We start from the raw sequence: 11,958 nt of genomic DNA on the forward strand, positions 1-11,958 counted from the left end.
CAAAACAATATATGTACCCCTATATTCACTGCAGTGTTATTTATAATAGCTAAGATTTGGAAGCAGCCAAGTGCCCATCAATAGATGAGTGGATAAAAAAGCTGTGGTACATTTACACAATGGAAAACTACTCGGCTCTAAAAAATAAGTGAATCTTACCTTTCGTGACACCATGGATGGACCTGGAGGATATTATACAAATGAAATAAGCCAGTCAGAGAAAGAAAAATACCATATGATTTCACTTACATGTGGAATCTAATGAACAAACTAAAGTAACAAAATATTAATGGACTCATAGATACAGCGAACAGACTGACAGTTGTTAGAAGGGAGTTGGGCTGGGGGTCTGGGTGGAAAAAGTGAAGGGGATTAAGCAAACACACACACACTAGTAGACAAGGACAACGGTATATTTGGTATATTTACAGAGGGAAAGGGGTCGGGGTAGAAGGAGGTCAAAGGGGGATAAATGGTGATGGAAGGAGACTTAACTTTGGGTAGTGAAAAGAGCAATAATATTGATGAGCCTCTAGGCAGGCTAAGAACAAAAGTGAAAGGACACACCTTTCAATATCAAAAATAAAAATTGAGACATCTCTACAGATCCAATGAACATGAAAAAAATAAAAAAGAGATTCCAAAAAAAAAAAAAAGATTATTTTCGTTTAGGGCTTTCTTTTTAGTCTCTTCTCCTGATCTCTGGGTCCTTAGAAATCCCTGAGATCAAAGCCCTCCGGCTTTATCCACACACAGATCCAGGTGGAACAAATCCAGGAGAGTACAGAGGGACAGTGCTTGGCTTTGTGTAGCCTCTGCCCACTCTACCCACCACACCTGGGGAAGGACCACTTTGTACCTACATGCTGCCTTTGGAGAGTGCCAATATTTTATAAAGGCTGGATTTAAAATTAGATAGCAGGTAACTGGAAGAGCCAGGATTCGGCTCAGGTCTCACTTCAAAACTATTTTCACTTTGTCAAAACCATACGCTGATGATGTGTTTGTCTACCTATACACCCAAGAGAACCAACTAGAAATCCATCAGAGCCACAAAGAGAGCTCAGTAAGTTGACTGCTTTTAAGATAACTTTAACCATTTCAGACAATATCATGAAAAAAGTTACTATTTAAGGTACTTAATAAAATCAGCATGACACATTCTCTGGGGAGTAACAATAGCTGCCTCTGGGAGGAAAACTGGGTCACAGGGGTAGAAAGGAGACTTACACTTCACAAGACTTTTGAACTTTTCATTCTTGTGCCATATGCACATTACCTATAGAAAATAAATAAATAAGGCTCTATGGGGATTAATAAGTAGTATGGCAAAAATTTCAGGACATTAGAGTGTTGTCCCATGTAACAGGGCTGATTCAATTCCTGGTCAGGGCACAAGCCCAGATTGTGGGCTCAATCCCCAGTAGGGGGCCTGCAGGAGGCAACCGACAAAAATATTTTTTTTTTTTTTTTTTTTTTTTTTTTCCTCCCCATCTCCCTTCTTCTCTTTGAAATCAATAAAAACATTTAAAAAAAAAAGAAGACATCAGACATCAGGACATTAGACTAGGTATTGAGTTCTATTGCCTCTCCTTTACCTTCTTTTTTTTAATTATTTTTTTTTCAATTATTATTTTGCATTAGTTTCAGGTGTACAGCATAGTGGTTCCACAATCATATACTTTACAACGTGTCCCCCTGATATTTCCAGTACCCACCTGGCACCATACATAGTTATTACAATACTAGAGGCCTGGTGCACAAAATTCGTGCACTGTGGGGGGGTCCCTCAGCCCAGCTTGTACCCTCTCCAATCTGGGACCCTCTCACGATCCAGAACCACTGGCTCCTAACTGCTCAACTGCCTGCCTGCCTGATCGCCCCTAACTACCCCCCGCCAGCCAGATCACCCTTAACTGCCTCTGCCTGCTGGCCTGATTGCTCCCAACTGCCCCCCTGGTCACCCCCACTGCCCCCGCTGCTGACCTGGTCGCCCCACACAGCCTGCTGTTTGGTTGTTACTGTTACTGTGACGGCATCCCAGACAATTTGCATATTCCTCTATTATTAGTATAGATGCTGTCCTTTATATCCCCATGACTATTTTCTAATTTTCCAATCTGTACTTCTCAATCCCTTCACCTTTTTACCCAATCCTCCCTCTCCTCTGGCAACCATCAGTTTGTTTTCCGTATCTATGAGTCTGTTTCTGTTTTGTTTGTTCCTTTATATTGTTTGTTAAATTCCACATATAAGTGAAATCTATGGTATTTATCTTTCTCTGATTGATTTATTTCTTAACACAATACCTCTAGGTTCATCCATGCTGTTGAAATGTTAAGATATATATACTTTAATTTTATTTATTTTTTTATCCTCACCTGAGGATATGTGGATATGTTTATTGATTTGAGAAAGAAACATCAATGAGAGAGACACATTAACCAGTTGCCTCCCCTATGTGACCTGACCAGAGATCAAACCTGAAACCTAAGTATGTGCCCTGCCAGAAATCAACCCCCCCCTCCCCCCCGCAACCCTTCAGTGTATACAGGATGATACTCTGGCCAGAGCTACACCACCACTTTTTTATCCACTCATCAATTGATGAGCACTTGGGTTGCTTCCAAATCTTGGCTATCCTATATAATAAAAACCTAATATGCTAAGTGTCTGGTCAACCAGTTGGCTGTTCAACCAAAGTGTAATATGCTAATGATATGCTAAGGCTGCTCAAACACTCACTATAATGTGCACTGACCACGAAGGGGTAGACGCTCCGACCAGTAGGTTAGCATGCTGCTGGGGTCCGGCCAATTGGGACTGAGTGAGATGGGCCTGACATGTCCTGGAGCCCTCCCTTGGTCCCCCCACCAACCCAGCTGGTCAACCTCCCGCATCTCTCCCCAGCCCCAATTGTGCACCAGTGGCTCCTGCTGCCTGGCCTGTGCCCTCTTGCAATCCGAGACCTCTTGAGTGATGTCAGAGAGCCAGTTTCAGCTCAATCCCACAGGCCAGGCCAAGGGACCCCACTGGTGCACGAATTCGTGCACCGGGCCTCTAGTTATAAATAATGCTGCAGTGAACATGGGGGTGCATATATCCTTTCAAATTAGTGTTTTGGTTTCTTAGCATATATACCCAGAAGTGGAATCACTGGGTCATAAGGCAGTTCCATTTAAAATTTTTTTAGGAACCTTCACACTGTTGTTGTTGTTGTTTTTTAAATAATGTTTTTATTGATTTCAGAGAGAGTAAGGAAGATGGAGAGATAGAAGCATCAAGTATGAGAGAGAATCATTGATCAGCTGCCTCCTGCATGCCCCCCTACTGAGGATCAAGCCCACAATGTGGGCATATGCCCTGACTGGGAATCAAACCGGTTTCCTCTGGGTGATGGGACGACACTCAACCAACTAAGCCACACCAGCCAGGCCTCCACACTATTTTCTACAGTAGCTGCACCAATCTGCATTCCCAGCAACAGTGTAGGATTCCCTTTTCTCCACAACCTTGCCAACACTTGCTGTTGGTTGATTTATTAATGATAGCCATTCTGACAGGTGTGAGGTGATATCTCATTATGGTGTTTTTAATTTTTTTAAATTTACTTATTGGTTTTTAGAGAGAGAGAGGAAGGAAGAGGGAGAGGGAGAGAGAGAAACATCAATTTGTGTTCCACTTATTTATGTGTTCATTGGTTGCTTCTTGTATGTACCCTCACCAGAGATCGAACCCACAACCTGGGCATATCAAGACAATGCTCTAAACAACTGAGCTACCATTGTGGTTTTAATTTGTATTTCTCTGATGATTAGTGACTTTGAGCATCTTTTCATCTGTCTATTGTCCATCTGTATGTCCTCTTTGGAGAAGTGTCTATTCATGTCCTTTACCCATTTTTTAACTGGTTGATTGGTGTGTTTTGTTTTGTTTGTTTGTCTTTTTGTGTTGAGTTGTATGAGTTCTTTATAAATTTTGCATATTATGGGATGTTTCATTGGTGAATATCTTCTTCCATTCAGTAGACTGTCTTTTCATTTTGTTAATGGTTTCCTTTGCTGTGCAAAAAGTTTTTAGTTTGATGTAGTCCTATTTATTTTTTGTTTCCCTTGCCCAAAGAGAAAAAATGTTGCTAAGAGAAATGTCTGAGATTTTACTGCCTATGTTTTCTACTAGGAGTTTTATTGCTTTGAGTCTTACATTAATGTCTTTAATCCATTTTGAATGTATCCTTGCATATGGTATAAGAAGGTAGCCTAGTTTCATTTTTTGCATGTACCTGTCCAATTTTCCCAACTCCATTTATTGAATAGGCTGTATTTACCATATTTATGTTCTTGCCTCCTTTGTCAAATATTAATTGACCATATAGGCACGGGTCTCTCCTTTGCTTTTAATTCAAAACAATACTGAAAAACATTCAGATGCTATCAGATAGACTGCAACCGTTTCTAACAAAATTCATTGTTTTTTCAAACACAAAGAAGATAGGAATTTCCTTTCTTATTTTTCAGGGATAGATAACAGGTTTTGCTGTTAGCTGGTTCGTGGTTTGCTCTGGGGGATAGTTTATTACTCCTTTTATTATTTCCCTTTGAGCAAAATAATTGTTAGGTTGAGATCCAATTACCTCTGTTTCAGAAGGTTCAATGTGCATACCATTTCTTTAAAGAGAGCTATTAAGCAATCAGATATCATAATTTTAGGAAGAAGGAGTTCTCACAACAAAACCTTGCAACATTTATGTGTTTTATTCTTCACGATTATTAAATGTCTCTTTTGCAAAAGGTACACACAGATCCTGGACATCTTGAGTACTTTTAAGGAGAAAATCTTGTGTTATTTAAGTAGAAAAGTGCATAGTCACAATTTGCCAATCCCACGTGTTTCCCAAGAAAGGAAAAAGTATTCATTGTATGACATAAGGAGATTTCTGTTATATTTTTGAAAATGGACCAAGAGTCTCCCAGAAAATATAATATTTACAATAGGAACCAAAATATAAAATAATGAGGAGTAATGCCAATAAGAACTGTGCAGATTGGGGAAGGAGAGCACCAAAAAATTTTCTGCAGATCATAAACTAAGGATTCAAGTAAATGAAAGGACTTGCAGAAAGTAGTGGAGAAGAGTTAGACCCTGGGGTCACAGGGACCTGCTGTGCTTATATACTGCTCGCTTGGGAAAAAAAAAAAACAGGGGGGGGGATATTATCATAGTACCCATTTTTCTACTCCTTCCTAGAGAAGGGGTATTGTTTCCTGTGATGCTGTCTATGTCATACCAGGTTTCATAATGGATAAAGATGCCAGCATTTCCTGCAGCAAAAGGGGTAGAGGCCAAGACAACTGGGCCTAAACTTGTGAAAAGCTGTGTTTTCAAGTGGAATCTCTGCTATGAGTTCTTGTCCAATGTCCACAGTCTTATCTCATGCATGGTCACTGTATTAGTCATGGTTCTCTAGAGAAACAGAACAGATTTATTTTAAAGAATTGACTCACATGACCAAGGGTGCTAGCAAGTCTGAAATTTGTGGGGCAGACCAGCAGGCTGAAAACTCAGATAGGATTTCTATGTTGCAATCTTGAGGCTGAATTGATTCTCTCTCCCCACCCCCATTCTACCCCCCAAACCTCAGGCTTTGCCCTTAAGGCCTGGAACTGATTGGATGAAGTCCACTCACATTGTGGAGGGTAATCTGCTTTACTTAAAGTCAACTGATTATATATGTTAAGGACATTCACAAATGCCTCTTAAGCAACCTCTAGACTAGTGTTTGACCAAACAACTGGGCACCATAACCTAGTTAAGATGACATAAAATTAACCAACACAGCCACCTCCCAGCTATAAAGGGCCTCCTTGACCACCACTCTCTCAAACTATATTTCCTTTCCTTATTCACCTCCAAGGGGTTAGTTAGCATTTCTCCCTTTAGATCCTCCTAACACAAAGAGACTGATAAAAACCTCTTTCCTGTAGGCTCTGTGACTACCTTTAGTGGTCCCCTCAGTGCTTCCCAGGCTAGCTAACATACACACACACAAACACACACACACTATTTGTTGGGGGGAAAGGAGTTACGTCAGAAACTCAAGCTGATTTATCTTATAAATGCCAATGTAAGTGACTTTCTGACTCCTCTCTCACTTGAGGTGGGACAGAGAGGGAAAGAAAAACCTATACATGGACTTAACCTCTAGTGCAGCGGTTCTCAACCTGTGGGTCGCGACCCCTTTGGGGGTGGAACGACCCTTTCACAGGGGTCGCCTAAGACCATCGGAAAACACATATATAATTACATATTGTTTTTGTGATTAATCACCATGCTTTAATTATGTTCAATTTGTAACAATGAAATTGGGGGTCACCACAACATGAGGAACTGTATTGTATTAAAGGGTCACGGCATTAGGAAGGTTGAGAACCACTGCTCTAGTGGGACAGCCAGCTACATATAATAGAAAGAAAAAAAAAGGAAAACAACCTAATGTCCTGTAATGAATGGATGGTTAAATTTTTTAAAAAAAAGATTTAGCTACATAAAGTGATTCATGATCTTATATGAGATTTCATCACCTTGAAAAATATATAATATTTTTCAATAAAAAAATTCAGGTCATAAAACAGTATATTTGATATGATTCCAATTTTGTAATATACATAGTAAGTACATACTATGTAATTTTATATATATGTATACATATAATTTCATGACTATACATATAGTCATCTAACATAGATTAAAGACAAATCATTATTTTATACTAGAGGCCCGGTGCACAAATTCATGCACCAGTGGGGTCCCTCGGCCTGGCCTGCAGGATCAGGCTGAAGCTGGCTCTCCGACATCCCCCAAGGGGTCTCGGATTGCAAGAGGGCGCAGGCCAGGCAGAGGGATGTGGGAGGTTGGCCAGCCAGGGAAGGACCTCAGTAAGGCTCCAGGGCATGTCCAGCCCGTCTCACGCAGTCCTGATCGGCCAGACCCCAGCAGCAAGCTCACCTACCGGTCGGAGTGTCTGCCCCCTGGTGGTCAGTGCACATCATAGCCAGCGGTTGAGTGGTCTTAGCATATCATTAGCATATTACACTTTGATTGGTTGAACGGCCAACCAGTAGACCAGACACTTAGCATATTATTAGGCTTTTATTACATAGGATATCAGTAAGGAAAAACACTGCTAATTAAATTATGATACCAACAATTTAAGACACATTCTGATTTCAGAAATGTTAAAAAATAAAAAAATATGCATCTTAGAATTGATGGAATACATGTGTATGTTAATTATATATGATTAGAAAAAATAGAATGCATTATACCACAATAGTAACAGGGGTTATCTCTAAGTACAATAATTATGGGTAGTTTATTTTCTTCTTTGTGTTTCTTTGTGTGTGTGTGCTTTCTAAACATATGATATTTGGGTAAGTAATAAAAACAATAAATACTATATGACCCACCCTCCAACTCTTCAAACCCTCTCCCTTTCTCTTATTTCCCCCTCCATTTTCTCCAGGTTCTTTGTCCAGACCCCAATCCAATGCCCTGCTGAGCTATATTGGAGCCTGAGGAAAAAGAAAATTGGCTTTAATGCAAGTAAACTCACCAATGATACTTTCAAAATCTAATTCTTTGCTTATTTCATTTTCAGTTGAGAAACTGCCATGTTTGAAAATTTCTCTTGACCAAGAGATGATCTTAAATAAATTTTAATTAACTTAAACTGAAGTAAAATCAGTAAATTCTGTTTGGGTATAAATAAAATATTTAAACTTAAATTAATGTTGGGCGTTTTAATACACCTACTTTTTAAATTTTTTAATATTTCTTCAACTACAACTATTAGAAAAATAACTATTTAAAATATACAGAAAAACATGAATATGGGTTACACATTTTTTTAAATTTTGCCTCAAGCTCCAATATGGCTCAGCAGAGCACTATTCTTTATTTTGAACTAGAGGCCTGAAATTCGTGCAAGGGGCTCCGGGGCCCCAGCCCTCACAGCAGCAGCCCAGGAAGGACATCCAGAAGGATGTCTGGTCTAATTATCATGTTACACTTTTATTATTATAGATTGCCGAGGCAGCAGCCCTGCTGCCGCCCCAGCCCTCGCAGCAGCAGCCCGGGAAGGACGTCCAGAAGGATGTCTGGTCTAATTATCATGTTACACTTTTATTATTATAGATTGTTGATATTTTCTTTGTCACGGGTTTTTTTTGCATTAATTTTGATTTTAAAAAATATTTCATTAAATATTACTTGATCATTGAGTTTTGGGGGGCCCCCTTCAATTTTGCATCCAAAGCAAGTGCCTCACTCACCTTAGCATAGTCCTGGCTCTACACCAGTCATACTCCTTTTTACATTTATCAACTTCCTTTCCTAGACTAAAGATGTCCTGTGGAGAAAGGTGTGCTTTATTTACCTTTGTATCTCTGTGTCCTACCCAATGCCTAGCACAGAAGCTACCCACGGTGGGCTTCAACATAGTTTTGTTGGAGGTAGAAAAGCAAGAAGGGCCCACCTGGCATGGCTCAGTGGTTGAGCATCGACCTATGAACCAGGAGGTCACTGTTTGATTCTCGGTCAGGGCACCTGCCCACGCTGCGGGCTTGATCCCCAGTGTGGAGCAGGCAGGAGGCAGTCAATCAATGATTCTCTCTCATCACTGATGTTTCTCTATCACTGATGTTTCCCTCTCTCTCCCTCTTCCTCTTTGAAATCAATAAAAATATATTTTTTTAAAAAAGAAAGGAAGAAGGAAAACAGCTAATGATAATGACTAACATTCTGACCTTTACTGAATGCTTATTGTGTACTAGGCAGTGGGTTAAACATTTCACTTATTTTAATCTGACAACTCAATAATAAAATTAATATTATACTTATTTTACAGATGAGGAAATTGAGGCAAACAGAGGTGAGTGAACTGTATGCATAAATGATGATGACAGAACTTGAAACAGCTCTGCTTAGGTTTTTCACTTTGATGGTTTCTCTTCTGGGCATGGGAATGAGATGAGAAGGAAGGGGGAACAGATGTAGTAGGAGAACTAAACGGTCACACTTTCACCTCAGTGATCTGCCTGAGTTTCCTAACAACCCGAGGCATCATTAACCCCACTTGACAAATAACAAACTGAGATGCAAGAAAGATAAAGGGACTTGCTTGGTTCCATGTGTGGTTAGCCAGCCTCCGGAGTGGGGGAGTAAGTCATGAGCAGGGTGGACAGGTTGTCAGCAGGCCGGCTGCCCACCTCCTAACCTCCCAGGCAAGCTCGGGTCAGCTTCTCTACAAACTTTCCCGGCTAAGTGAAGCCGGCAGCACTCCACCTGAGGGGCCAATCTCCCTCATTCTGCCCACACAGAGGTGGGTGTCTCCTTACCAAGAACTGCATGTGGAAGGAAGATAAGGGCCAAAGCTGATGTCAGGAGCCTCAGCGTTACTCTTGTCTCACTTGCTCCCACTGATCTGCTCCCTACCACATTTCCTGCTGCATGGTGGGGGAACCCCCTGAAGCACACTGATGTGAAAAACGAAACTCAGAACACCCAAAACCAAATCCTAAAATGGCCCAGAAATAAAAATAAGATTGTGAGGAAAAAAATGAAATTCACAGGACTTCCTGAGGAGCAGGGAATTCAGGCATGTCCTGCAGAAATGCTTGATGATAGGAAGAGTTTGTCATAAACATGCATAGATGATTTCTAGCGAGAAGGACTGAAGGTCTAGGGAGGCAGGAACTGTATCTTTCATTGTATACCTTTTTATAGTGCTTGATTTTTTTTTTTTTGTAACTATGTGCCTATATAAGTTTTTCAATTAAAAAAACAAACAAAAAAACACAAAACACTTTCTAAAAGTGGCCTGCCACCAGTGGCAGGCTGAGGTCACAGTCACTATTCTGCGGTGGCTCATCTCCAGACCTTCCTGGAGCAGAGGCCTGGGAGCGCGAACCGTCCTCCCTGCTAGGAGAGAACAGCCCAGTGCATGACACATTAGGGGTGGGTCCCACATTCTGTAGACTGCATGTGCCTGCAAATTAGACAACTAATGATTCTGACGACTCAAAGTCACGTTTAAAATCAGAGTCAGCTGAAGCAACATTGGATGAGTAATCTGCTTCTGGAAAGTGGAGCACTCCTTGGGAACCTGGAGCGCCGGGATGTGGTTGGCGGTCATGACTCTGTCCTGGGGAGAACAGAGGCTGTGAATCCAGCCTAGCCCAACACCCTCAGGTCAGGCTGGGTCCTGACTAAGGCTCCAGGGCCAGGTCAGAACCACGTGGCCCATGGGGGTCAAAGAGGAGAGTTAGGGGAAGGCTAGAGCAAAGATAGTAGGGCCAGACCCACACAGAAGTGTCCAGTCCCCAGAGAGAGAGAAATGCGGGGCAGCGTCCCACAATCTTTGATAGAGAATGTCCTTATTCTGAGAAAGATAGGTGTCAAATAAGGCCAATGACAAGAATGGTAGCAAGGGGAGCAATGGGAGTGAAAATGAGCCCTGAGTGTCTGTAAAAGGGCTAAAATGGATGATCAAGGTAAATGCTATAGAAAGTCTTTATTTAGGAATTTAAACCCCAGAAAGTCTCTCGTGTGAAAGAAAGGGAGTTGGGGGTTAGAGGATTAGTCAGGGGAGCTAGGTGACCATGCTGAGAGAGTGGGGACACCTCCTTTTCTACTCCTTTGGGAATGTCCATCTTTCACCATTCCCCTGACCTAGTGTAGCCGGGCAAGATCTCCCTGCTCCACTGATCCTGTCTCTCCAGACTCCATCACTGGAAAACCGCTGGCCTCCTCCCACGGGGTCCCAGATTAGAAAACAAGATTACTTCTTCATCCAGCTGTTAATCCCCAAGTGGCTTCCCTGCCTGTCCCAGTTCATGTCAGGACTGTCTTCTTGCTCAGATCTTCTCACCCAGACCCCTGCTCACAGGTCCTATGGACTTAGAAATACAAATCATTTAGCCCAGCTGGTGTGGCTCAGCGGTTGAGCGTCGACCTATGAACCAGAAGGTCATGATCCAATTCCAGGTCAGGGCACCTGCCTGGGTTGTGGGCTCAGTTCCTGGTGGGGGGCATGCAGGAGGCAGCCCATCGATGATTCTCTTTCATCATTGATGTTTCTCTCTCTCTCTCTCTCTCTCTCTCTCTCTCTCTCTCTCTCTCCCTTCTTCTCTGAAATCAGTAAAAACATACTTTAAAAAAGAAATACAAATCATTTAAATATCAAAACAAAAGAAAGACAAAATTGGTAGTCTACGATTCTACCAAGAAAGTTTCCACATTACTGGCTATTTGGAGTCAGCTATGCTACTTCTCTATTCCTGAGATAAGGACCCAAAGATAAATCCCAGAACCTTAGAGCTGGACAGGATCAGTGAGCAGCCCTGGCGGGTGGGTGATTCAGAGCATGAGTTTAGGAATTAAATTGACCTGGATTCTAAAACCAGCCCTGCCAGTATATGTTCCATGGTTCTCAGAACGGAGTGTACACCAGAATCACCTGGGAGGCTTTTAAAAACACACATCTCTGGGCCACATCCCCAGAGATTCGGGTTGTTTAGGTCTGGCTGGGGTGGGACCTAAGAATCTACATTTCTCACAAATTGTCTGGTGCTGCTGGTGCTGCTGGCCCAGGACACCACACTTTGAGCATCACCGTGGCTGTGTGATCAGCCACCTGCCCAGGATACTCTGGACAATCATTGCAGGTATTTGTCAGGGCTGGGGTTTCCCTACGACCTGGCATAGGGAGCCCTCCGCATTGTGCGTGGCGCACGTGAATAGCTGCTCTCGCTGTTCCATGGAAGGAAGGAGTCCTTTGCCCAAGACACCGGGACAAGGAGAAGCAAACCTGGGACGGCGCCCCTGGCTCCTCTCTGCCTGGCGGCGTTTGCACTCTCCAGCGTTGCCCCGCTGCCCCGGGCTCCGCGCTCCAGCCTCGCC

General features: G+C 42.3%; 1 protein-coding gene across 2 annotated transcripts in view; it reads right to left on the reverse strand.

Annotated features, from left to right (window-relative positions):
• SLC4A8 (solute carrier family 4, sodium bicarbonate cotransporter, member 8) overlaps window positions 1-11,952 on the reverse strand; it is a 114,950-nt gene extending 102,998 nt beyond the window's left edge. Inside the window, exon 1 of one of the 2 annotated variants that reach the window (XM_014542119.1) lies at window positions 11,867-11,952. The gene's annotated coding sequence lies outside the window, so the exon portion shown is untranslated. The remainder of the gene's footprint in view (window positions 1-11,866) is intronic. The other variant, XM_014542110.1, reaches the window with a different exon arrangement.
• Between the last annotated feature and the right edge of the window lie 6 nt (window positions 11,953-11,958).

Source organism: Myotis brandtii, unplaced genomic scaffold, assembly GCF_000412655.1.
Source record: "Myotis brandtii unplaced genomic scaffold, ASM41265v1 scaffold29, whole genome shotgun sequence".
In the NCBI taxonomy this organism is placed as follows: Eukaryota; Metazoa; Chordata; class Mammalia; order Chiroptera; family Vespertilionidae; genus Myotis; species Myotis brandtii.